This window comes from Oncorhynchus nerka, linkage group LG18, assembly GCF_034236695.1.
Source record: "Oncorhynchus nerka isolate Pitt River linkage group LG18, Oner_Uvic_2.0, whole genome shotgun sequence".
NCBI classification, from domain to species: domain Eukaryota; kingdom Metazoa; phylum Chordata; class Actinopteri; order Salmoniformes; family Salmonidae; genus Oncorhynchus; species Oncorhynchus nerka.
Window position 1 is genome coordinate 32,314,937 of NC_088413.1, and position 25,302 is coordinate 32,340,238.

The following is a 25,302-nucleotide window of genomic DNA, read 5'->3' on the forward strand; positions in this document are numbered from 1 at the left end:
TTGGGAGGCATTCCAGGAGGGAGGGCAGGAGCATATCTGCTCCAAGCAAATGATGGAGAGTCATGAGAAACTCTGCAAGAGTATCTATTTGAACAGCCTTGTCTCATAGAAGTAACATAGTAAATCTGGGACACTCAAATTAGTAGGATATGTTTGGTATGCTTCAAAATTCAAAAAGGCACTCACACATCTGAGCTATCTTTTTTGCAGGTGCATGGTAACAATTGAATACAATGAGAAAAAAGAAGAAACCCACATACAGGAATATGATTCCAAATAAATGACATTAATACATGTTCCACCACCCATGTTATCTACATTATTAAATGTCCATGTGGGCTATGTAGGTAAAACCTCTCGTTCTCTCAAGCAGATCATTTGTGAACATAATGGTTGAAATCAGGAGAAACGACAGTTATTATCCAGTCAGCAGTACATTTTAATGACCTGAAATATGACATTTCTACCTTTTAGATTTTGTGGTATAGAGAAAGTTAAGATATCAGACAGGGGAGTTGATATAAATAATACTCTGAGCAAAAATAATGTTTTGGGGATTTTCATCCAGACATTATTTCCTAAAGGTCTTAATGATGAAATCACTATGTGAAATCGGCAAAAAAAAGAAACGTCCCTTTTTTCAGGACCCTGTCTTTCAAAGATAATTCGTAAAAATCCAAATAACTTTATAGATCTTCATTGTAAAAGGGTTTAAACACTGCTTCCCATGCATATTCAATGAACCGTAAACAATTAATGAACATGCACCTGTGGAATGGTCGTTAAGGCATTAAAAGCTTACAGACACTAGGCAATTAAAGTCACAGTTCTGAAAACTTAGGACACGAAAGAGGCCTTTCTACAGACTTTGAAAAACACCAAAAGAAAGACTCCCAGGGTCCCTGCTCATCTGCGTGAACGTGCCTTAGGCATGCTGCAAGGAGGCATGAGGGCTGCAAGGAGGCATGAGGACTGCAAGGAGGCATGAGGACTGCAGATGTGGCCAGGGCAATAAATTGCAATGTCCATACTGTGAGACGCCTAAGACAGCGCTACAGGGAGACAGCTGATCGTCCTCACAGTGGCAGACCGTCCTCGCAGTGGCAGACCGTCCTCGCAGTGGCAGACCACGTGTAACAACACCTGCACAGGATCGGTATATCCGAACATCACAACTGCGGGACAGGTACAGGATGACAACAACTGCCCGAGTTACACCAGGAACACACAACCCCTCCATCAGTTCTCAGGCTGTCTGCAATAGGCTGAGAGGCTGGACTGAGGGCTTGTAGGCCTGTTGTAAGGCAGGCCCTCACCAAACATCACCAGCAACACAGTCGCCTATGGGCACAAACCCACCGTCGCTGGACCAGACAGGACTGGCAAAAAGTGCTCTTCACTGACGAGTCGTGGTTTTATCTCACCAGGGGTGATGGTCAGATTCACGTTTATAGTCGAAGGAATGATCGTTACACCTAGGCCTGTACTCTGGAGCGGGATTGAGGTGGAGGGTCCGTCATGGTCTGGGGCGGTGTGTCACAGCATCATCGGACTGAGCTTGTTGTCATTGCAGGCAATCTCAACGCTGTGCGTTACAGGAAAGACAACCTCCTCCCTCATGTGGTACCTTTCCTGCAGGCTCATCCTGACATGACTCTCCAGCATGACAATGCCACCAGCCATACTGCTTGTTCTGTGCGTGATTTCCTGCAAGACAGGAATGTCAGTGCTCTGCCATGGCCAGCGAAGAGCCCGGATCTCAATCCCATTGAGCACATCTGGGACTTGTTGGATCGGAGGGTGAGAGCTAGGGCCATTCCCCCCAGAAATATCCGGGAACTTGCAGGTGCCTTGGTCGAAGAGTGGGGTAACATCTCACAGCAAGAACTGGCAAATCTGATGCAGTCCATGAGGAGAAGCAGCACTGCAGTACTTAATGCAGCTGGTGGCCACACCAGATACTACCTGTTACCCCCATTATTCAATTTATTTTAGTCACGTCTGTGGAACTTGTTCAGTTTGTGTCTCAGTTGTTGAATCTTATGATCATACAAATATTTGCACATGTTAAGTTTGCTCAAAACAAACGCAGTTGACAGTGAGTGGACATTTCTAACACCCCTCCAACATTTCCTCCAAACACTGGGTTCGAGGTCATTATCACTTTTATACAATGAGTTACCAACATATACAAATAATGATTTGACATATTTTCAATAAACTTGAATTATTCACCCTTCCACGGGCTATAGTCCTGACACAAATCTAGTGCTGCTACCCAATCCGGCAGGTTGTTCATTCTATCGGATAGGTTGCCAGAGACGCTACCCTCTCTAACCAAATCGCTAACAGTGACAAAAAATAAAAATCAGTAACAGAATGACTGCAATTGAATTGGCCACAATAGGAAATCATAGTCTCAAAACAGTTACAGTAAAGCAGAGTAGACCACAGTAAAGTACAGCAAAGAAGATTATAGTTCAGTACAGTATAATGTAATATGTACTCTACTGGACTTTACTGTAATGTCCAAACTGGTTAAACGTAGAAGTCTATGATTGGTACAGATTTGGTCCGGTCTTGACCAACCAAATTTGGTCTTGTTTGGGTGCGGAGCTCATTAGAATAATAGCCAGTGTGTAGTATAATACTCAAACATGCAAAGGAGGATTACATTTTTTTCTACCTTGGTACCTATTCAGGATATATCACCATGAAGAGAATTACACTCATAATTATGCATTTCTATATAGTACAGAACAAGGACCCATGATGTCATTATGTTACTGGGTGTTGATCCACTTCACTGACTGTAGTTCAATCATCTACATTGTTTTTTTCAAACTCAAGGTGTCATATCATAGCTGACACATTCTTTTTGCAGACATATTTGAATCTTAATTCTGAGTTTTTGGAAAAAAGTGGTCACAAAAAAACTAATTATTTTATCAAAATTTGCATCTGCACTGTTCCTCAAATAAATGTGTTTTAGTAACATTGTCAGTGGCAATTGTTAAAAGTAGACTTCTGCATATACAGTTGAAGTCGGAAGTTTACATACACGTAGGTTGGAGTCATTAAAACTCCCTTTTCCACCACTCCACAAATTTCTTGTTAACAAACTATAGTTTTGGCAAGTCGGTTAGGACATATACTGTGTGCATGACACAAGCAATTTTTTCCAACAATTGTTCACAGATTATTTCACTTTTATTACAGATTACTTTTATTACTTATAACTCACTGTGTCACAATTTCAGTGGGTCAGAAGTTAATATACACTAAGTTGACTGCCTTTAAAAAGCTTGGAAAAATTCCAGAAAATGATGTCATGACTTTAGAAGCTTCTGATAGGCTAATTGACATAATTTGAGTAAATTGGAGGTGTACCTGTGGATGTATTTCAAGGCCTACCTTCAAACCCAGTGCCTCTTTGCTTGACATCATGGGAAAATCAAAAGAAATCATCCAAGACCTCAGAAAAAAAGTGGACCTCCACAAGTCTGGTTCATCCTTGGGAGCAATTTCCAAACGCCTGAAGGTACCACGTTCATCTGTACAAACAATAGTACGCAAGTATAAACACCATGAGACTACGCAGCTGTCATACTGCTCAGGAATGAGACACATTCTGTCTCCTTGAGATGAACGTACTTTGGTGTGAAAAGTGCAAATCAATCCCAGAACAACAGCAAATAACCTTGTGAAGATGCTGGAGGAAACAGGTACAAAATCATTTATATTCACAGTAAAACAGGTCCTATATCGACATGACCTGAAAGGCCGCGCAGCAAGGAAAAAGCCACTGCTCCAAAACCGCCATAAAAAAGCCAGACTACGGATTGCAACTGCACATAGGGACAAAGACCGTACTTTTTGGAGAAATGTCCTCTGGTCTGATGAAACAAAAATAGAACTGTTTGGCCATAATGACCATTGTTATGTTTGGAGGAAAAGGGGGAGGCTTGCAAGCCGAAGAACACCATCCCAACTGTGAAGCACGGAGGTGGCAGCATCATGTTGTGGGGGTGCTTTGCTGCAGGAGGGACTGGTGCACTTCACAAAATAGATGGCATCATGAGGATGGAACATTATGTGGATATATTGAAGCAACATCTCAAGACATCAATCAGGAAGTTAAAGCTTGGTCGCAAATGAGTCCTCCAAATGGACAATGATCCCAAGCATTATTCAAAAGTTGTGGCAAAATGGCTTAAGGACAACTAAATCAAGGTACTGGAGTGGCCATCACAAAGCTCTGACATCAATCCTATAGAAAATGTGTGGGCAGAACTGAAAAAGCGTGTGCGAGCAAGGAGGCCTACAAACCTGACTCAGTTTCCCCAGCTCTGTCAGAAGGAATGGGCCAAAATTCACCAAACTTATTATGGAAAGCTTGTGGAAGGCTACCCAAAACGTTTGACCCAAGTTAAACAATTTAAAGGCAATGCTACCAAATACTAATTGAGTGTACTTCTGTCCCACTGGGAATGTGATGAATTAAATAAAAGCTGAAATAAATCACTACTATTTTTCAGACATTTCACATTCTTAAAATATATTTGTGATCATAACTGACGTAAGACAGAGAATTTTTACTAGGATTAAATGTCAGGAATTGTTTAAATGTATTTGGCTAAGGTGTATGTAAACTTCCAACTTCAACTGTAGGTGTATGTATGGTTTGTTAAACTTTGCAATCAATGGTTTTCGCTTAGCATACATAAAATGAAAAAGTGAGCATCAGCGTCACTGTTAGCGTGGAATTGCACACTACATACATCTTCACTACTTCATCAAGTAAACATTAATTAAGGCACTATCATTCTCACTATAAAACACCTAAAGACAAAGTCTGTCACTCTTCATCATTGACGCATTTTTACAGACACCATCACACCAGCCATCCCCATATTATCTACTCTGCCTCATCATACTTTTTCCAAAGTTCTCCTCATCCAGTTCCCTACTATATCCCAAACCAACAGAATTAACTACAAACTAACTAACTAGTACTACGTTACATGTCACTATTCATGTGCATTTTCTGCTGGTGTATCCTGAGGTAGCTCCTCCCTGAGAACCTCTTCCTACAGTGCGTACAGGCGAACGGCCTCTCTCCCTTGTGGACCTTCAACTGCATATTCAGCTGGTGGGAGAACTTATTCTTACACTGGGGCAGCTGTAGGGTTTCTCCCCTGTGTGGACCCTCTGGTGCCTCTTCAGGTTGGAGGAGTGTGAGAAACTAGCCCGGCACAAGTGGCAGCCGAACGGTTTCTCCCCTGTGTGAACCCTCTGGTGCCTCTTCAGGTTGGAGGAGTGGGAGAAACTAGCCCTGCACAGGTGGCAGCCGAACGGTTTCTCCCCCATGTGCAACCTCTGGTGGATTGCCACCTGTTGGGGGAAACGGAAGGCTTTCCCACAGAACGAACACGGGAAGCGCTTCTCTTTGGCGCCGCCACCTTTACTAATGCTGCTTCCACTACTGTCATTTGTCAATGGGCTTGTGTTGCCATTTAGTGTTGAGGCACAGGCATTGTCTGAGGTCTGGTTTAACATTAGGAGAGTGTGAGGAGGTCGAAGGCCAGGGAGTGTCTGTGTTGTCGCAGGGTCCATGTTCCAATTGATAGATCCTATAGAAGGTAGGCTGAAGGCAGCATCTGTTACAGGGTTAACCTGAGGCCCAATCCGTCTCTCTGAATCACAACTGTAGGAGCAGGACGGAGCATCGCTAGCAGAGTCTGAATCTGTTCTCTTCTGCCGCATACAGACACCTCCCCGTCCCTGCAGACCAAATCTACACCTCGCCCTGGTCTCATCCAATCTGTTGTCATGGATCCTAAGATCGGATGTTGTTTTGTGTTCGACTGTCTGTTTCTGGTTGTGGTTAACAGTGTTGTTCCCCAGCCCAGAGTTGAGGACACTGTCCCATCCCCTGACATCCACTATGTCACCTCTGGTCCTGGCCTGCGAATCCAAGATGGCCACCCAGTCTCCTTTGTTAGCCTCCAGCCAACTACCTGCAGGAATAGGTCACAAAATAGAGTTTAAAAATATGGCAAAGAAAACTCTACATATGGAGTTGTATAGAAAAAATAATAGCCAGGTGCATCACTATTCCCATTGAAGATCTATTACTGTATGGAGGCTATATGTATTTCTCTCTTACCTTGCTCCCCCATCTTTAGTCCACTCAGCAGATCAATGCTCTCTGCTTCATCTTCCATTGTCTCCTGTTTGACCAGCAGCAGATCAGGCTTCCCATCCTCCATGTCTATTGACTGCAATAGTAAAGGTTGGGTTTAGTTGGCACTATTTGCCGAAGCAGCAGCAAAAGTCTTCCTGGGGTCCACAAAAAACCACAAAGGACGACAAGTAACAAAACACTTAGTGATCGACAAGGACAGTCACACAAATTTAAAATACTATATACAAACAATACAACAACAAAAATGTGTGTGTTAGTGTGTCGCCTCACAGACCCCACCGGTCAATGAGATGCTTGAGTAATAGGAGATGGAAGGGAGTTCCATGCGATCACGGCTCAGTATAATACTGTGCGTTTCCATGAATTTGTTTTTGGACTTAGGGACTGTGAAGAGACCCGTGGTGGCATGTCTTGTGGGGTATGTACGGGTGTCTGAGCTGAATGTTATTTGATTATGCAGACAATCGGGAATTTATCACAGTAATATTTCCGGATGAAAACTGGAATAGAAGCAGTTCATCACTCGTCAACCCTTTAGTGCTCCTGAGTGGCGCAGCGGTCTGAGGCACTGCATCTCAGTGCTTTGAGACAGATGCAGCTTTGCTCGGTAGGTCTTTCTTTGCTGCACTTGACCATATTACCAGACAGTAATCAAGATGGGCCAAGACCAGACCCTTAACAGTTCATTTTACAGTGTAGGTGATTTGTACTGTAACACAGAACAGACATGCCCCTCCCCATCTTCACAACAACCCTCATTATGACTTGACCATGATCAGAGGGGTGAAGAGGAGCTCCACGGAACCTGAGAGTTCGAAAGTAATTTAGCCATTCAGTGTAGTCTTAGCGATCTGTAGATTTGCCATTTATGCAAGTTGTCATGTGAATTAACTTGTGACATTCCTGGATTACTCATTATACTGATAGTCCGATTTAATTAAGTAATTAAATAGTCAGTTAAAAAAAGGTTAAGGGTACAAGACTGTAAATATCTGGCTGTGTTGGCAAAAATCACTACATATCCCATTGAGCCAAGCGGAGAGAGGCTATCTGTTGTCACAGTTCCAAGACCAGTCAGAAACGTCCAGCTAACCCTACGTCAATGATGCCGGTGGATCTCAAAACTGAACTTGAATCCCCATTAAGTAGCAATGATATCCTTCACCACCGTCATCTTATGACAGACATCTCAAACCAGATATGACTGTTCAACAAAACATCATTTAATTTTTTCCCCAGCTAATTTCTTAGTTACATGATTGTATAACTAGCAAAGAAGTTTTGAAATTGAGGGTGCAGTATTTATGAAGTTTGGCATAGTTCAGCAAGCCAGCTAGTTAAGCCCACTGAGGTATAATAAGAACGTTTTAGCCAGGGAAAACGAGCTTGGGCCTAGTGAGCATGTGCACTAGGCTAATTAAGGAGGAAGATTGTAATTATGCCCTGATTAGTCATTGAAATGATTGGCAATATCAAAAGGTTTTGTTATAAATTTTAGGTAATTTATCTTGGTTTGGTAATATAACCTCATAATTTTGTTAAGTTTTGTAAAAAATAAATAAATCTACATTTACATTATGTCAACCAATCAGCTGAGCTGCCTGGCTGACTTTTTTGCCACCTATTTTGCATAATTTATTTGAACTAGTGTTGTCATGATACCAACATTTTACAAACGATACAATACCAGGCCAAGTATCACGACACCGAATAGTATCACGATGCCATGGTTGGGGGAAAAACCTGTGGCTTAGCATCCTGTGCACCGTTCATCGGACGCTTGTTCACGTTTTCAAAAATGTCTCCAAAAACCTGTCACTGAAATTCAGACTTCTACTCAATACAACACATTGAATTTAACTTCACAGTGTTTAACAGAACACAGCATAGAAGGGCTGATTTGCTGATATTTGCAAAGGCCTACCTGTGATTTAGCTGGAGGAATGGGAGGAAGGAATATACTGTACATGCATATTTATCTGCATGTCATTGTGCCAGTAAGGGGAAAAACACTGCATGAAACCTTTACTCTTTAGTTAACAGGCACACACAAACTGTCGCCCTCACTCTCAAAAAAACACACACCACTCTCTCTCCCCCACAAACTGCTCCCAACTTTTACAACGTTAGGCACCAAACTGAATTTAAGGAGCACCAGAAAGACATTTTTGATATAGTTTAGGCTTACATTAGGCCTATCTGAATCCTACCTTTTGAAGCACATGTCATGAGCAGCAGAACCTTTTCTTTCTTCCTGTGCCAATCAAATTTGCCTAAACTTACTGTCAAGTTACCAGGCTGTTAGCTAGCTACAGTAGGTAACACGACCGAACAACGCTGTTAGTTATCAAACCAATAATTAGCAACCAGGGATTCGTTTAAAAATGGCCCGCGACATGACTTGTGAAATTATGTCAAATGTGTGCGAATCCCGATAGAAAGAAAAAAAGGCATCTCCGGTAATATTTGTTTAACCGTTTAGGTTAGAGACGAGTCGTTTTCTTTGCTGTAAAGCTGCAAGCATGTGTGTCGCAAATCAGTGCTTGGTTTTCCATCTGACACTCAGAGGCTGCATGACAGTGAACTTGCAAAGTCTACTCAGACTGATCTGTGCTCTTGGTTATAAAAGGCGAGGACATTTGACAATTTATCCACATTGCTAACTTTGTGCGCTGCTCCAATGTAATACATTTACAAATCTAACAGAAGACTCATCAGGGTCTGCATCCCCGCTCGCCATCACGGCAAAATGATATATTTATATTTTAAATGACAGAGGAATAGACACACATGAAGAACAGACTGAGAGAAGCAGGTGAGTGAGGGCTGGTAGGGGATGCGGCTGGCTGATTTACAGCTGCCACGTGATATGCCCATGAAAGTTGAGTGGATATTACTGGACCTGCTTAAACAAGACACTGTGTGCAATAATAGTGTTTAACATGCTTTTTGAATGACTACTTCATCTCTGTATCCCCCACATACAATCCTCTGTAAGGTAGTGGATGTAAGTCAAGCAGTGAATTTCAAACACAGATTCAACCACCAAGACCAGGGAGGTTTTCCAATGCCTGCAAAGAAGGGAACATATTGGTAGATGGGTAAACATGTTTTTTTTAAAGCAGGCATTGAATATCCCTTTGAGCATGGTGAAGTTATTAATTACATTTTGGATGGTGAATCAATACTCCCAGTCACTACAAGAAACAGGTGTCCTTCCTAACTCAGTTGCCGGAGAGGTAGGAAACTGCTAAGGGATTTCACCATGAGGCCAATGGTGACTTTTAAAACAGTTACAGTTTAATGGCTCTGATAGGATAAAACTGAGGATGGATCAACAACATAGTCCACAATACTAACCTAATTGACAGAGTGAAAAGGAGGAGGCATGTAAAATATTCCAAAACATGCATCCTGTTTGAAACAAGGTACTAATGAAATACTCTATAATACAGCTATAATATATTTACATTACATTTACATTTAAGTCATTTAGCAGACGCTCTTATCCAGAGCGACTTACAAATTGGTGCGTTCACCTTAAGACATCCAGTGGAACAGCCACTTTACAATAGTGCATCTAAATCTTTTAAGGGGGGGGAGGTGAGAAGGATTACTTTATCCTATCCTAGGTATTCCTGAAAGAGGTGGGGTTTCAGGTGTCTCCGGAAGGTGGTGATTGACTCCGCTGTCCTGGCGTTGTGAGGGAGTTTGTTCCACCATTGGGGGCCAGAGCAGCGAACAGTTTTGACTGGGCTGCGCGGGAACTGTACTTCCTCAGTGGTAGGGAGGCGAGCAGGCCAGAGGTGGATGAACGCAGTGCCCTTGTTTGGGTGTAGGGCCTGATCAGAGCCTGGAGGTACTGAGGTGCCGTTCCCCTCACAGCTCCGTAGGCAAGCACCATGGTCTTGTAGCGGATGCGAGCTTCAACTGGAAGCCAGTGGAGAGAGCGGAGGAGCGGGGTGACGTGAGAGAACTTGGGAAGGTTGAACACCAGACGGGCAGCGGCGTTCTGGATGAGTTGTAGGGGTTTAATGGCACAGGCAGGGAGCCCAGCCAACAGCGAGTTGCAGTAATCCAGACGGGAGATGACAAGTGCCTGGATTAGGACCTGCGCTGCTTCCTGTGTGAGGCAGGGTCGTATTCTGCGGATGTTGTAGAGCATGAACCTACAAGAACGGGCCACCGCCTTGATGTTAGTTGAGAACGACAGGGTGTTGTCCAGGATCACGCCAAGGTTCTTAGCGCTCTGGGAGGAGGACACAATGGAGTTGTCAACCGTGATGGCGAGATCATGGAATGGGCAGTCCTTCCCCGGGAGGAAGAGCAGCTCCGTCTTGCCGAGGTTCAGCTTGAGGTGGTGATCCGTCATCCACACTGATATGTCTGCCAGACATGCAGAGATGCGATTCGCCACCTGGTCATCAGAAGGGGAAAGGAGAAGATTAATTGTGTGTCGTCTGCATAGCAATGATAGGATAGAGACCATGTGAGGTTATGACAGAGCCAAGTGACTTGGTGTATAGCGAGAATAGGAGAGGGCCTAGAACAGAGCCCTGGGGGACGCCAGTGGTGAGAGCGCGTGGTGAGGAGACAGATTCTCGCCACGCCACCTGGTAGGAGCGACCTGTCAGGTAGGACGCAATCCAAGCGTGGGCCGCGCCGGAGATGCCCAACTCGGAGAGGGTGGAGAGGAGGATCTGATGGTTCACAGTATCGAAGGCAGCCGATAGGTCTAGAAGGATGAGAGCAGAGGAGAGAGAGTTAGCTTTAGCAGTGCGGAGGGCCTCCGTGATACAGAGAAGAGCAGTCTCAGTTGAATGACTAGTCTTGAAACCTGACTGATTTGGATCAAGAAGGTCATTCTGAGAGAGATAGCGGGAGAGCTGGCCAAGGACGGCACGTTCAAGAGTTTTGGAGAGAAAAGAAAGAAGGGATACTGGTCTGTAGTTGTTGACATCGGAGGGATCGAGTGTAGGTTTTTTCAGAAGGGGTGCAACTCTCGCTCTCTTGAAGACAGAAGGGACGTAGCCAGCGGTCAGGGATGAGTTGATGAGCGAGGTGAGGTAAGGGAGAAGGTCTCCGGAAATGGTCTGGAGAAGAGAGGAGGGAATAGGGTCAAGCGGGCAGGTTGTTGGGCGGCCGGCCGTCACAAGACGCGAGATTTCATCTGGAGAGAGAGGGAGAAAGAGGTCAGAGCACAGGGTAGGGCAGTGTGAGCAGAACCAGCGGTGTCGTTTGACTTAGCAAACGAGGATCGGATGTCGTCGACCTTCTTTTCAAAATGGTTGATGAAGTCATCTGCAGAGAGGGAGGAGGGGGAGGAGGATTCAGGAGGGAGGAGAAGGTGGCAAAGAGCTTCCTAGGGTTAGAGGCAGATGCTTGGAATTTAGAGTGGTAGAAAGTGGCTTTAGCAGCAGAGACAGAAGAGGAAAATGTAGAGAGGAGGGAGTGAAAGGATGCCAGGTCCGCAGGGAGGCGAGTTTTCCTCCATTTCCGCTCGGCTGCCCGGAGCCCTGTTCTGTGAGCTCGCAATGAGTCGTCGAGCCACGGAGCAGGAGGGGAGGACCGAGCCGGCCTGGATGATAGGGGACATAGAGAATCAAGGGATGCAGAAAGGGAGGAGAGGGTTGAGGAGGCAGAATCAGGAAATAGGTTGGAGAAGGTTTGAGCAGAGGGAAGAGATGATAGGATGGAAGAGGAGAGAGTAGCGGGGGAGAGAGAGCGAAGATTGGGACGGCGCGATACCATCCGAGTAGGGGCAGTGTGGGAAGTGTTGGATGAGAGCAAGAGGGAAAAGGATACAAGGTAGTGGTCGGAGACTTGGAGGGGAGTTGCAGTGAGGTTAGTGGAAGAACAGCATCTAGTAAAGATGAGGTCGAGCGTATTGCCTGCCTTGTGAGTAGAGGGGGAAGGTGAGAGGGTGAGGTCAAAAGAGGAGAGGAGTGGAAAGAAGGAGGCAGAGAGGAATGAGTCAAAGGTAGACGTGGGGAGGTTAAAGTCGCCCAGAACTGTGAGAGGTGAGCCGTCCTCAGGAAAGGAGCTTATCAAGGCATCAAGCTCATTGATGAACTCTCCGAGGGAACCTGGAGGGCGATAAATGATAAGGATGTTAAGCTTGAAAGGGCTGGTAACTGTGACAGCATGGAATTCAAAGGAGGCGATAGACAGATGGGTAAGGGGAGAAAGAGAGAATGACCACTTGGGAGAGATGAGGATCCCGGTGCCACCACCCCGCTGACCAGAAGCTCTCGGGGTGTGCGAGAACACGTGGGTGGACGAAGAGAGAGCAGTAGGAGTAGCAGTGTTATCTGTGGTGATCCATGTTTCCGTCAGTGCCAAGAAGTCGAGGGACTGGAGGGAGGCATAGGCTGAGATGAACTCTGCCTTGTTGGCCGCAGATCGGCAGTTCCAGAGGCTACCGGAGACCTGGAACTCCACGTGGGTCGTGCGCGCTGGGACCACCAGATTAGAGTGGCCGCGGCCACGCGGTGTGGAGCGTTTGTATGGTCTGTGCAGAGAGGAGAGAACAGGGATAGACAGACACATAGTTGACAGGCTACAGAAGAGGCTACGCTAATGCAAAGGAGATTGGAATGACAAGTGGACTACACGTCTCGAATGTTCAGAAAGTTAAGCTTACGTAGCAGGAATCTTATTGACTAAAATAATTCAAATGATACAGTACTGCTGAAGTAGGCTAGCTGGCAGTGGCTGCGTTGTTGTTGTTCTATCTCTCTATAGTGCTGTTTCTTGTATTATGGTCTCTTGTTTCTTTAGAGGTTTCACTTTGTTGTCCTTTTTCTTTTCCTTTTTCTTCTGTCCTTATATCAGTTGACTCAGGGGTTTGAATAGCTATGTAAATGAGTTATTTACATATTTCATCTCAAATAAATATGCAAAAAATTTCTGAAAAACATGTTCTCACTTTGTCATTATGGGATATTGTGTACAAAAAAAATACATTCTATCCATTTTGAGTTCAGGATGTAACAACAATGTGGAATGGGTCAATAGGATTTAATACTTTCCGAAGGCACTGTAATTAATATGGGCTAATCTTTGCCCTTTCCTGGGTAGCTTACCTGAGATGGACATAATATGAAGGGAGAAATAATAACTGTTTCGCTAAGAGTCAGTCAATCAGGCACCTGTGAGTGACAGTTGGTGTATGTATGTGATGTTGGGCTGAAGCTACTGACCCGGAAGCTTGGCTCTCTCACTCCTCCCGGGCTTTTGTGACGGAGGGTGGACAATGACCTTGTTGTAACAGATGTAAGCAATGTCCCCATGCTATCTGGCAGCTTTCATATAGCTGGGATAAGCTCTTTCTGCCTCTGGCGTACAACTTCAGAGAAGTCCTCGTTGAGGAAGATGTTGGTTCATCTCAAGTTCTTGGGTCTCTCCAGAACAGCCATATTGTCCTTGAACCTTAGGAACTTGACCACTATCAGCCTGGGTCTGTCACCTGGGCTGGTTACATGTTTTCCAGACCTGTGGGCGTGCTCCACCTCAATATTCTTTTGATCCGTCTGCAGCTTTTCAGTGATCATTTTCTCACTTTCTCCTCTAACTCCATCCAGGTCTCATGTGTAGACTCTGGTAGGCCATCCACAACAATGTTATTCCTCCTGGATTGTCCCTAGATAGTCTGTTTTCCCAGTCATCTGTAATAATGATTTGCTGATATCATCTCATGTGGATTTAGTTTGTTGTCATCTTGCTGCAAGTCTCTTCCATATGACATTCACCTATCCCTGGTCAGATTGTCCATTATTTTGTTAGTCGAGTCCACCATTATTTGGACACAGCTCTTGAAGCCATTTTTCTGTTGCTGTAACAATGCTTGTAGACATTTTTGTTGATTTACACTGTCCTCTACAACCTTCTTTGACTTTGGGCGGCATGATAGTAGCAACATAGGCTAACGCTGGTACTCCACGCAATTTCAAACAGCACAGCTCGCAGGGCCGATGGGAACAGTAACAAACAGCAGGGATTTAAACAGCCACAAACTCAGGACTATCCGCGGTCCCAGCCACAAGGGCTAATCGCGTTGCAGGCAGGCTGTGTTCAAATTGTCAAAGAAACCTGGCTAGCTTGATAGCTAGCAACTAGTCTAGCTGCGTCGCTAAGCAGCAGCTCTTCAGACTTCAGGGTTTGGCAGTGTCCCGGAACAGAAAGTAGCCGTCCACAGCAACTGAGCTAACCACGTCACAGGATCCAAATTAAACAGGTAGGGTAGTTAAAAAAAAAAAACAAAGGGACATTTTTCAGTAACACTTTTTTTTTTTTAACTGAGCGCTCTCATTCCGCTTTCAGCATGCGTTGCACGCTGATGACGTCACTATGCAAGCACTCAGGGGTGTGCCATTGCCACTTGAGCAGGCTGGAAATGCTGCAATCGGGCCTTGACGCTTTACAGAAAGACCTGGTTGGTTTAAAATGTGTACTTAATTGTAGGCCAGACTAAATACATGTTCTCTAATTCTCGCAAAAATGTTTCAGATGGGCTACATTTCTATTAATTGGATTGTTGGTTCTCCCATCGATCAGGTTCCCAATTGTAAATACCTGGGCATTTGGATTGACAAAAATGTTATGTTCCAAAAAAAGTTACGGATGAGCTAGTTAAAAAAACTAAACTTGAAAGTGGGATTATTTTCTAGAAATAGACATTTCCTTTCCCGGAATAGCAGAAAGCAGATTGTACAGTCAACTTTTCTGATAGCTTTTGAAAACGGTGACACCATTTACAAGATTGCCGCAGCCACTAGTTTTAAACCTTTAGACGCAGTCTACCATAGTGCCATTTGTTTTATCACAGGTGACAGTTTTAATATTCACCACTGCATCCTGTATCAAATTGGCTGGTCCTCATTAAAGTCCCGAAGATCACTTCATTACTCCTTATTTGTTTGTTTAATTGTTTACAAAGCTCTACTACACAAGCTTCCAACTTACCTAACTTTGTTGTTAAAGTATAAAAATCATGAGATACCAAACCCATTCATACGGTTGGTTAACACTTGAGTTTCCTCGGGTCTCCGCCAAACTAGGTAAATCCACTTTTTGTTATAATGCACCTCATTGCTGGAACCAACTACAAAATACATTACAATTGGATGGTGCCGCTCGGGCAATTTAAAATATTCATTGGGGGCCATCGTAACTTTTTCTTGAATATTTGTGTAATTCTGTATTTTTGTTTGTTTTACATTATATCGGATTTGATTATGAATTGTATAAGCAGGGCCCCCTTGTGAAAGAGACCCTGGTCGCAATGATGACTAAGTCAACATCAGGGCCGGTATCTAGAAGGTGTCTCAGAGTAGGAGGGCTCATCTAGGATCAAATTTTATTGGTCACATACACAGATGTTATTGCGGTTGTAGCGAAATACTTGTACGTCTCAGCGTAATAATGCTGATCTAGGATTAGGTCCCCATCTGTCTACATATCTTTATTAATTAGAATCTAAAAGGCTAAACAGATCCTAGGTCAGCTACCCTGCACTGAGAGGCTTTGTGGATACGAGCCCTGACCTAATAACATGCAGACAGTAGTTTACAGTGGGCTCACCTCAGTGAGACTGTGGTGCTCAGCTGGTTCCTCTGGGGGTTCAGGAGGAGGTGTAGTCTGGTTGTCCTCCATGTCCATGGTCCCCTCAGGGTTCCCCAGACTCTCCTCACACCCCTCCTCCTTCACCAGCAGCACCTCTGGACCCTCCTCCTCCTGGAAGAGACAGGTGATACAGATTACACAGACATACACTCCCTCAGGTACATACACACAGATAATAAACACACTTTCAACATGAGTGTTTACCCATCCCCACTACGTTTGAGTCCTATACTGTAGTTACAGAATGACTTTATTGTTGTTAAACCCATCATAGTGGACATGTTGTGGGTAAAAAATAATTCAGCTATGATAAATTCTAAGTCACCACCAGACAAACCTGACTAAACTATTTTGAGGTGTACAGTAGGTGTTTGTTAGTGTGTGGGTATGTGTAGGTATATTTAGTAAGTGTATATTGGTTATAAAGCACTGTCAGGTATATGCAGAATAGGGTGAGATCAGATGTGAACTAAAGAAAGTCTCAAAGTCTGCATGAAAAGTCCCATTTTGTATTTATTAAACACAAGTTTTAAATACACCATATGAAAACCACATATACATGTCTCAACTACAAATGTCCATGATAAACTACATAAATTCTCATTAAAAAGTGTCTTGGGAAAGAAATGAAGTAGTTGAATGGAAGTAATGAAATCGGCATTTATGAACGTCAGAGCCTATACAATACAAACAATATATAAACATACTTTTTAGGCTTATATGCCTAGGGCTGGGCGATACGGCCTAAAAATCATTTAGATTTTTTCAAACTTAGGGGTGATTCATGATCTACATCTCGATTTTCTAAAGTTCTAAATAAGCTTTGTTGCACAATTAAAAAGGTCAATACAATGACTTTCAAAACAGTCATAAATAAATCTAATGAATTCAGGGTTTGTAAAATTATACCTAGGCTAAATATGACCATCCAATCATAAGACCCACAAATAATGTAATTATTTTATCAAAATATTTTAAACAGGTTTTTTTTGCATTAATCACTGACCTAGCTTTCAAGTCTATGAAAATGAAATTTATGTTACAAATTTAACCAGAACCCTGCATAACGTGCATTCACTAATAATGACTATCTCCTTGTAGCTGAAAATTAACCCGTCTCATAAACAAACTCTCAAGCGCAAGCCCACGTTCTAGTGAGTAGCCAGCTAATCTTTATATTTCAAGTCTAGCCAACTTCAAATCAAAGTTATTGGTTCACTTGGATCCATTTGCTTGCTACCAAGGCAGAACAGTTGAAGTGTGATGATTACACCCTCCTGTCCATCTCCAACTGTTTGAACAACATAGCCTGTTCACTTTGTTTAGATATTGAAATCAAGTGGCCTACCTGGACAAGAAGATGCTTATTTCTCGGAATGAGAACGAGTTGCCAATTCCTTTTATGAAGGTATTTTTTCTCTTTACATACATACATTGCACATTTATAAAACACAGACTAGACAGCAAGCACATGTGTGCTATGTGGCTAAAATACAGCTAGCGGTACATAGTACCACAATACCAAGCTTGCGACAGAACATTAATTTTCCACAATCATGTTTTTTTTATTTTTTTTTTTTTTTACCCCTTCTCCCCAATTTTGTGGTATCAATTGGTAGTTAGTCTTGTCCCATCGCTGCAACTCAGATTCAACCACAAAGACCAGGGAGGTTTTCCAATGCCTCGCAAATAAGGGCACCCCGGTAGATGGGTAAAACATTTTAAAAAGCAGACATTGAATATACCTTTCAGCATGGTAAAGTTATGAATTACACTTTGGATACACTCAGTCACAACAAATATATAGGCGTTCTTCCTAACTCAGTTGCTGGAGAAGAAGGAAACCGCTCAGGAACTTCATCACGAGGCCAATTGTGACTTTTAAACAGTTAGAGTTTTATGGCTGAGAGAAGAAAACTGAGTATGGATCAACAACATTATAGTTAATCCACAACACTAACACAAATGACAGAGTGAAAAGGAAGCCTGCACAGAATAAAAATATTCCAAAACATGCCTCCTGTTTGCAATAAGGGACTAAAGTAATACTGCAAAAAAATATGGCAAAGAAATAAAAGTTCTGAATGCAAAGCGTTACGTTTGGGGCAAATCCAATACATCACTGAGTAACACATATTTTCAAGCATGGTGATGGCCACATTATGTTATGGGTTAGCTTGTAAATTGGCAAAGGACTACGGAATAGAGCTAGGCGCAGGCAAATGCCTAGTGAAAAACCTGGTTCAGTTTGCTTTCCAACAGACACTGGGAAGGAGTTCACCTTTCAGAAGGACAATAACCCAAAACACAAGGCCAAATATATACTGGAGTTGCTTACCAAGATGACGTTGAATGTTCCTGAGGGGCCTAAATACAGTTTTGACTTAAATCTACTTGAAAATCTATTGCAAGACTTGAAAATGGCTGTGGAGCAATTATCAACAACTAACTTGGCAGAGTTTGAAGAATTAAAAACTTATGTGCAAATATTGTACAATCCAGGTGTGGAAAGATCTTAGACACTCACAGCTGTAATCGCTGTGATTCTAAACATGCATTGACTTAGGGGTGTGAATACTTTTGTAAATTAGATATTTCTGTATTTTCATTATAGGTTATTGTGTATTTTCATTATGGGGTATTGTGTAGATGGTCGAGAGTTATTATATTTTTTATCCATTTTGAATTCAGGCTGTAACAAAATATGGAATAAGTCACGGGCTATGAATACTTTCTAAAGGCACTTTAGAATGCAAAATATATATACAAATAAAAACAAAATTCTTGTGATACATGCATTTCAAACATTAATTTGAATTCATTGGATATAATCGCCCAGCCCTATACAGTTGAAGTCAGAGGTTTACATACACTTAGGTTGGAGTCATTAAAACTCGTTTTCCAACCACTCCACAAATTTCTTGTTAACAAACTATAGTTTTGGAAAGTCGGTTAGGACATCTACTTCGAGCATGACACAAGTCATTTTTCCAACAATTGTTTACAGTCAGATTATATCACTTATAATTCAATGTATCACAATTCCAGTGGGTCAGAAGTTGACTGTGCCATTAAACAGCTTAGAAAATTCCCAAAATTAGGTCATGGCTTTAGAAGTTTCTGCTAGGCTAATTGACATCATTTGAGTCAATTGGAGGTGTACCTGTGGATGTATTTCAAGGCCTACCTTCAAACGCACTGCCTCTTTGCTTGACATCACGGGAAAATCAAAATAAATCAGCCAAGACCTCAGAAAAAACATTGTAGACCTCCACAAGTCAAGTTCATCTTTGGGAACAACTTCCAAATGCCTGAATGTACCATGTTCATCTGTACAAACAATAGTATGCAAGTATAAACACCATGGGACCACGCAGCTGTCATACCGCTCAGGAAGGAGACACGTTCTGTCTCCTGGAGATGAACGTACTTTGGTAAGAAAAGTGCAAATCAATCCCAGAACAACAGCAAAGGACCTTGTGAAGATCCTGGAGGAAACAGGTGCAAAAGTATCTATATCCACAGTAAAACAAGTCCTAAATCGACATAACCTCAAAGGCAGCTCAGCAAGGGAGTAGCCCCTGCTCCAAAACCACCATAAAAATGCAAGACTACAGTTTACAACTGCACATGGGGACAAAGCTCGTACTTTTTGGAGAAATGTCCCCTGGTCTGATGAAAATAGAACTAGAACTGTTTGGCCATAACGACCATCGTTATGTTTGGAGGAAAAAGGGGGAGGCTTGCAAGCCGAAGAAAACCATCCCAACCGTGAAGCACAGAGGTGGCAGCATCATGTTGTGAGGGTGTTTTGCTGCAGGAGGGACTGGTGCACTTCACAAAACAGATGACTTCATTAGGAAGGAAAATTATGTGGATATATTGAAGCAACATCTCAAGGCATCAGTCAGGAAGTTAAAGCTTGGTCGCAAATGGGTCTTCCAAATGGACAATGACCCAAAGCATACTTCCAAAGTTATGGTAAAATGGTTTAAGGACATCAAAGTCAATGTATTGGAGTGGCCATCACAAAGCCCTGACCTCAATCCTATAGAACATTTGTGGGCAGAACTGAAAAAGCGTATGTGAGCAAGAAGGCCTACAAACCTGACTCGGTTACACTAGCTCTGTCAGGAGGAATGTGCCAAAATTCACCCAACTTATTGTGGGAAGCTTGTGGAAGGCTACCTGAAATGTTTTACCCAAGTTAAACAATTTAAAGGCAATGCTACCAAATACTAATTGAGTGTATGTAAACTTCTGACCCACTGGGAATGAGAAGAAATAAAAGCTTAAATAAATCACTCTAAACTATTATTCTGACATTTCCCATTCTTAAAATAAAGTGGTGATCCTAACTGACCTAAAACAGAGAATTTTTACCAGGATTAAATGTCAGCAATTGTGAAAAACTGAGTTTAAATGTACTTGGCTAAGGTCTATGTAAACTTCCGACTTCAACTGTACATGCCTTATAGACTGCTCAAAAAAATAAAGGGAACACTTAAACAACACAATGTAACTCCAAGTCAATCACACTTCTGTGAAATCAAACTGTCCACTTAGGAAGCAACACTGATTGACAATAAATTCCACATGCTGTTGTGCAAATGGAATAGAAAACAGGTGGAAATTATAGGTAATTAGCAAGACACCCCCAATAAAGGAGTGGTTCTGCAGGTGGTGACCACAGACCACTTTTCAGTTCCTATGCTTCCTGGCTGATGTTTTGGTCACTTTTGAATGCTGGTGGTGCTTTCACTCTAGTGGTAGCATGAGATGGAGTCTACAACCCACACAAGTGGCTCAGGTGGTGCAGATCATCCAGGATGGCACATCAATGCGAGCTGTGGCAAGAAGGTTTGCTGTGTCTGTCAGCGTAGTGTCCAGAGCATGGAGGCGCTACCAGGACACAGGCCAGTACATCAGGAGACGTGGAGGAGGCCGTAGGAGGGCAACAACCCAGCAGCAGGACCGCTACCTCCGCCTTTGTGCAAGGAGGAGCACTGCCAGAGCCGTGCAAAATGACCTCCAGCAGGCCACAAATGTGCATGTGTCTGCTCAAACGGTCAGAAACAGACTCCATGAGGGTGGTATTAGGGCCCGACGTCCACAGGTGGGGGTTGTGCTTACAGCCCAACACCGTGCAGGACGTTTGGCATTTGCCAGAGAACACCTAAAGATTGGCAAATTCGCCACTTGCGCCCTGTGCTCTTCACAGATGAAAGCAGGTTCACACTGAGCACATGTAACAGACGTGACAGTCTGGAGACGCTGTGGAGAACGTTCTGCTGCCTGCAACATCCTCCAGCATGACAGGTTTGGCGGTGGGTCAGTCATGGTGTGGGGTGACATTTTTTGGTGGGGCCGCACAGTGCTCCATGTGCTCGCCAGAGGTAGCCCGACTGCCATTAGGTACCGAGATGAGATCCTCAGACCCCTTGTGAGACCATATGCTGGTCCTGGGTTCCTCCTCATGCAAGACAATGCTAGACCTCATGTGGCTGGAGTGTGTCAGCAGTTCCTGCAAGAGGAAGGCATTGATGCTATGGACCACCCGTTCCCCAGACCTGAATCCAATTGAGCACATCTGGGACATCATGTCTCGCTCCATCCACCAACGCCACGCCACGTTGCACCACAGACTTTAGTCCAGGAGGAGATCCCTCAGGAGACCATCCACCACCTGATCAGGAGCATACCCAGGCGTTGTAGGGAGGTCATACAGGCACATGGAGGCCACACACACTACTGAGCCTCATTTTGACTTGTTTTAAGGACATTACATCAAAGTTGGATCAGCCTGTAGTGTGGTTTTCCACTTTAATTCTGAGTGTGACTCCAAATCTAGACCTCCATGGGTTGATAAATTTGATTTCCATTGATAATTTGTGTCATTTTGTTGTCAGCACATTCAACTATGTAAAGAAAAAAGTATTTAATAAGAATATTTCATTCATTCAGATCTAGAATTTGTTATTTTAATGTTCCCTTTATTTTTTTGAGCAGTGTATATATAGACAACGTCGGATGCAATATTCTACACTGAAATCGGTAACTCTTGTAATTGCAAATGAGTCTGTGGATCTTTTTCGTGCCAACAACAATGACAATTCATCTTTGTCTTTAATGCAGGGTTTGATCTAACCTTCAGAAGCTACCGAGTGGAATGTTTTTTCTTCTGGTATCTCCTCTCTGAGAACCTCTTCCCGCAGTGCGTACAGGCAAACAGCCTCTCTACCATGTGGACCTTCAGGTGCATCTTCAGCTGTTGCAAGAATCTCTTCTGACAATGGGGTCAGCTGTATTATTTCTACCCTGTGTGGACCCTCTGGTGTCTCTTCAGGTGACCAGCCTGGGCAAAGGCCATGGGACACTGGGTACAGCTGAAGGGTTTCTCTCCCGTATGGACCCTCTGGTGCCTCTTCAGGTCACCAGCCTGAGCGAAGGCCATGGGACACTGGGTACAGCTGAAGGGTTTCACCCCTGTGTGGACCCTCTGGTGGATCTCCACCTTCTGGGGACAGCTGAAGCCTTTGTTACAGAAAATGCAGAGGAACCGTTTCTCTTTACTTTTGCCTGATGTTGCTCCTCCACGCCGAGCCTGGGCTCTAGCCCTGTCGTTTGAGTTCAATCCCTTATCGAAAAGGACGAGGCGGTGTGGATCAGTAGGCCCCATTGATCTGGACACTGGGTCGCGATTCCTGAACGTGTGTAAAGGGGAGTGGGTAGCGACATTTTGATTTGTCTCTAAGCTTTCTCTGTAATCTAAGAAATCTCTGCCCTGTGTGAGTCCATCTCCTAGGTGACTATCTGCATTCCATGTGGGAGGAACGTCGCCCTCCACTTTCACAGTCACTTCATCTACGCCCAGAACCTCGCCTTTCTCATCTAGGCACCCTTCAGAGTATACACTACTACTGTACTGGTTCCAGTCCCTTCTAGACAGATCAGTCCGTGTCTCTAAACCCAAGGATATGTTACCAGGGTCCATTTCTGTAGCATAAGAACAAGACGGTTCATCCCCGCCAGTGTCTAACGAGTCACCATCAACATCCGCATGGGAATGAACAGTCCTCTGGTTCTGGTGAAATACTGGTAAATACTCTGAGCCAGGAGGACAGCCCAGTCTCCCCAGGCCCAGTATCTCTGGTGATCTGTGTTCAGATCCTCTGTGTAATTGCATTTGTGTTACAGTTAAAGTCTCGGTGTCTGTCTCAGACTTGAGGACGGCGATCGGCGTTCCACTGACCTCCGTGATGCTGTGTCTGGTCCTGGGCTGCGCAGTGGTGGGGTCCTTCGTGGCTACAGGGGGCTCTCCAGCCGTTCCATTCTGGATGTCTCTGCTATGCCGTGGGTCCTGCTTTCCTTCAGACCTCTCCTGCTTGACCCCAGGACCTGCAGCCTCTGTAGACTGACACAAGAAGAATGGAGGTTATTAACGGATAACAATGTCGTAGGGAAGTCTCACAAGCTCCCTTATGGCAGATAAAAGAGGATGTACATGTAGCAAGTGAAAAGCTGAGGGAAGCCTTTCTGAAGTTAACTGGTCACATGATGCACTGTAATTTAATGTAACACTATTCCACTAACCTCTATCACGATAATGTTCTGTGGTGAGATTCCACTCCCCTCATCAACAGTGATTAGTTGGTCATCTCTGCATGTATTGTGTCCCGCTGGATTCACAAAGCTCTTGTGGCCTCCAGTGAGATGTATTTCACCTGAGAGAATGATTGGGGAAAAGAGGTGGTTTAGGTGCTGTCAATGGTATATTGTACACTATTGACACTGTCTACAATTGACAAGGATGTAAAGTAGCAATTGTCATAACTTCTTGATATAATATTTACTGATTGATGTATTATATTCCATGCATAACACTGTTTTCATTGTGTAAATAGAATATGCAGTAAATCAAGAATCTGGTTAGAATATGATTTTGTGTCTTTGCGTAAGATAGCTTACTAATCAGGGGAATTATTGCACACTATACAACAACTGACCAATACCTAATTATGTGTAATATACATCCGAACACCGAGCGGATTGGGGCGACAGTCACTAAACTATATATTAACAGTGACAGGCTGCGCAGCCTCCGCCAAAATGTACCTCTTGCCATTCTTCTGTGTCGGTCAAGGATCTTGACACTACTGGGACTGGCAACGACACGCTCCCGTGCCACCTTCAGTTCCAGTAGCTGTAGTTTCCTCCGCAATGCCCGGTTTTCTTTCTGGCTTTGAGTTATTTCCAAACGAAACACTGCATAGTCGTCATCTACGAGTTTACAGACCTCTGCCACGGCTGCATTCGCTAGAACCTCCATGATGGAGGCTATTTGAGTGTGAAAAACCATACAGTTAGCCATTGTTAGCTAACCTTACATAGATAACATCTATCAACCAAGTCGTCTTCAACGCAAATTAAACACTACATGGGGTACGTATGTGATGCTGTGCAGTTAAATTCGTTATATTTTGAGTTCCATTATGTTAATAAACGTATAAATAACAACAATAAAACCGCTAACGTGGAAATTGTTCATGGTCACTGTTCATTTCTTCTTCTCTGGTATAGTGTCGCCTTATTCTGAAACGTCACAGTGATCCTGGCGAGTTATCGGTTGCAATCGTAGTTCTATTTCCGGCAACATTCGCGAAACGCTAGCGCGTGCTAGAGGCGGGAGGTGAAAGCTGCAAAAGCGGTACCTGAAAGATTAGTGGAATCTGTGTGGGTAGCTGGACAGGTAGGATGACTGACAGTGAAGGTGAACAGGTGGTCACGTGTCAGGTGACAGAGGAATGGATGAGACTGAGGCAGGGAATCCTTTGTGCTGCATCACAAAGGAAACAAATAACATGTATCCAATCAAATATCAAATCATATCATTCATTATTAACATAAGTTAGGGAGGTCAACAGTTCAGTTCATTAAGTCAATAGTAATCATCCGCGAGTCATTTAGGCCCGTAACTATTTATCATAAATCATGAAAGAATACAAACAGTGAATGGTTATACAATCTATAATCCCCATTATCAAAGTCAATCAGTTAGCAAACAATGACATTTCTCATTTCACTCTTTCAATTGTCTTCATGTGTATATATAATTAATTTCAATACACATGAACCATATCGATTGCATAATTGGCCTATGAGGATCTGTAGGGCCGTGATCATTGACAATTCACATTACACAATATGTTTGAAGCGTGCGCTCCAAGCCGCGCTCCGCGGTAATAACTATTAACAGTAACTGAATGGTCCACTCTCCCGATCGCCACAGATAATTCAGATGTAAGGTAAGAGTCGGTCGATTTACGTGGATTCATGGACGCACAGAACTTCTGGATCAGATGGAGTTAAGGAAGAGAAAGCAGCGAAATCAGGCGATGGCAATTTCCTCCTTTTATGGATTTGAGATCTGTCGGACATTTCCACCTGACCTAATTAAAGCGCCCCTGGCC

The 25,302-nt window shown here is 43.6% G+C and overlaps 1 pseudogene; it reads right to left on the reverse strand.

Moving 5' to 3' along the window:
- Positions 1-415: 415 nt before the first annotated feature.
- On the reverse strand, positions 416-24,424 carry LOC115145738 (zinc finger protein 90-like; annotated as a pseudogene).
- Positions 24,425-25,302: the final 878 nt, after the last annotated feature.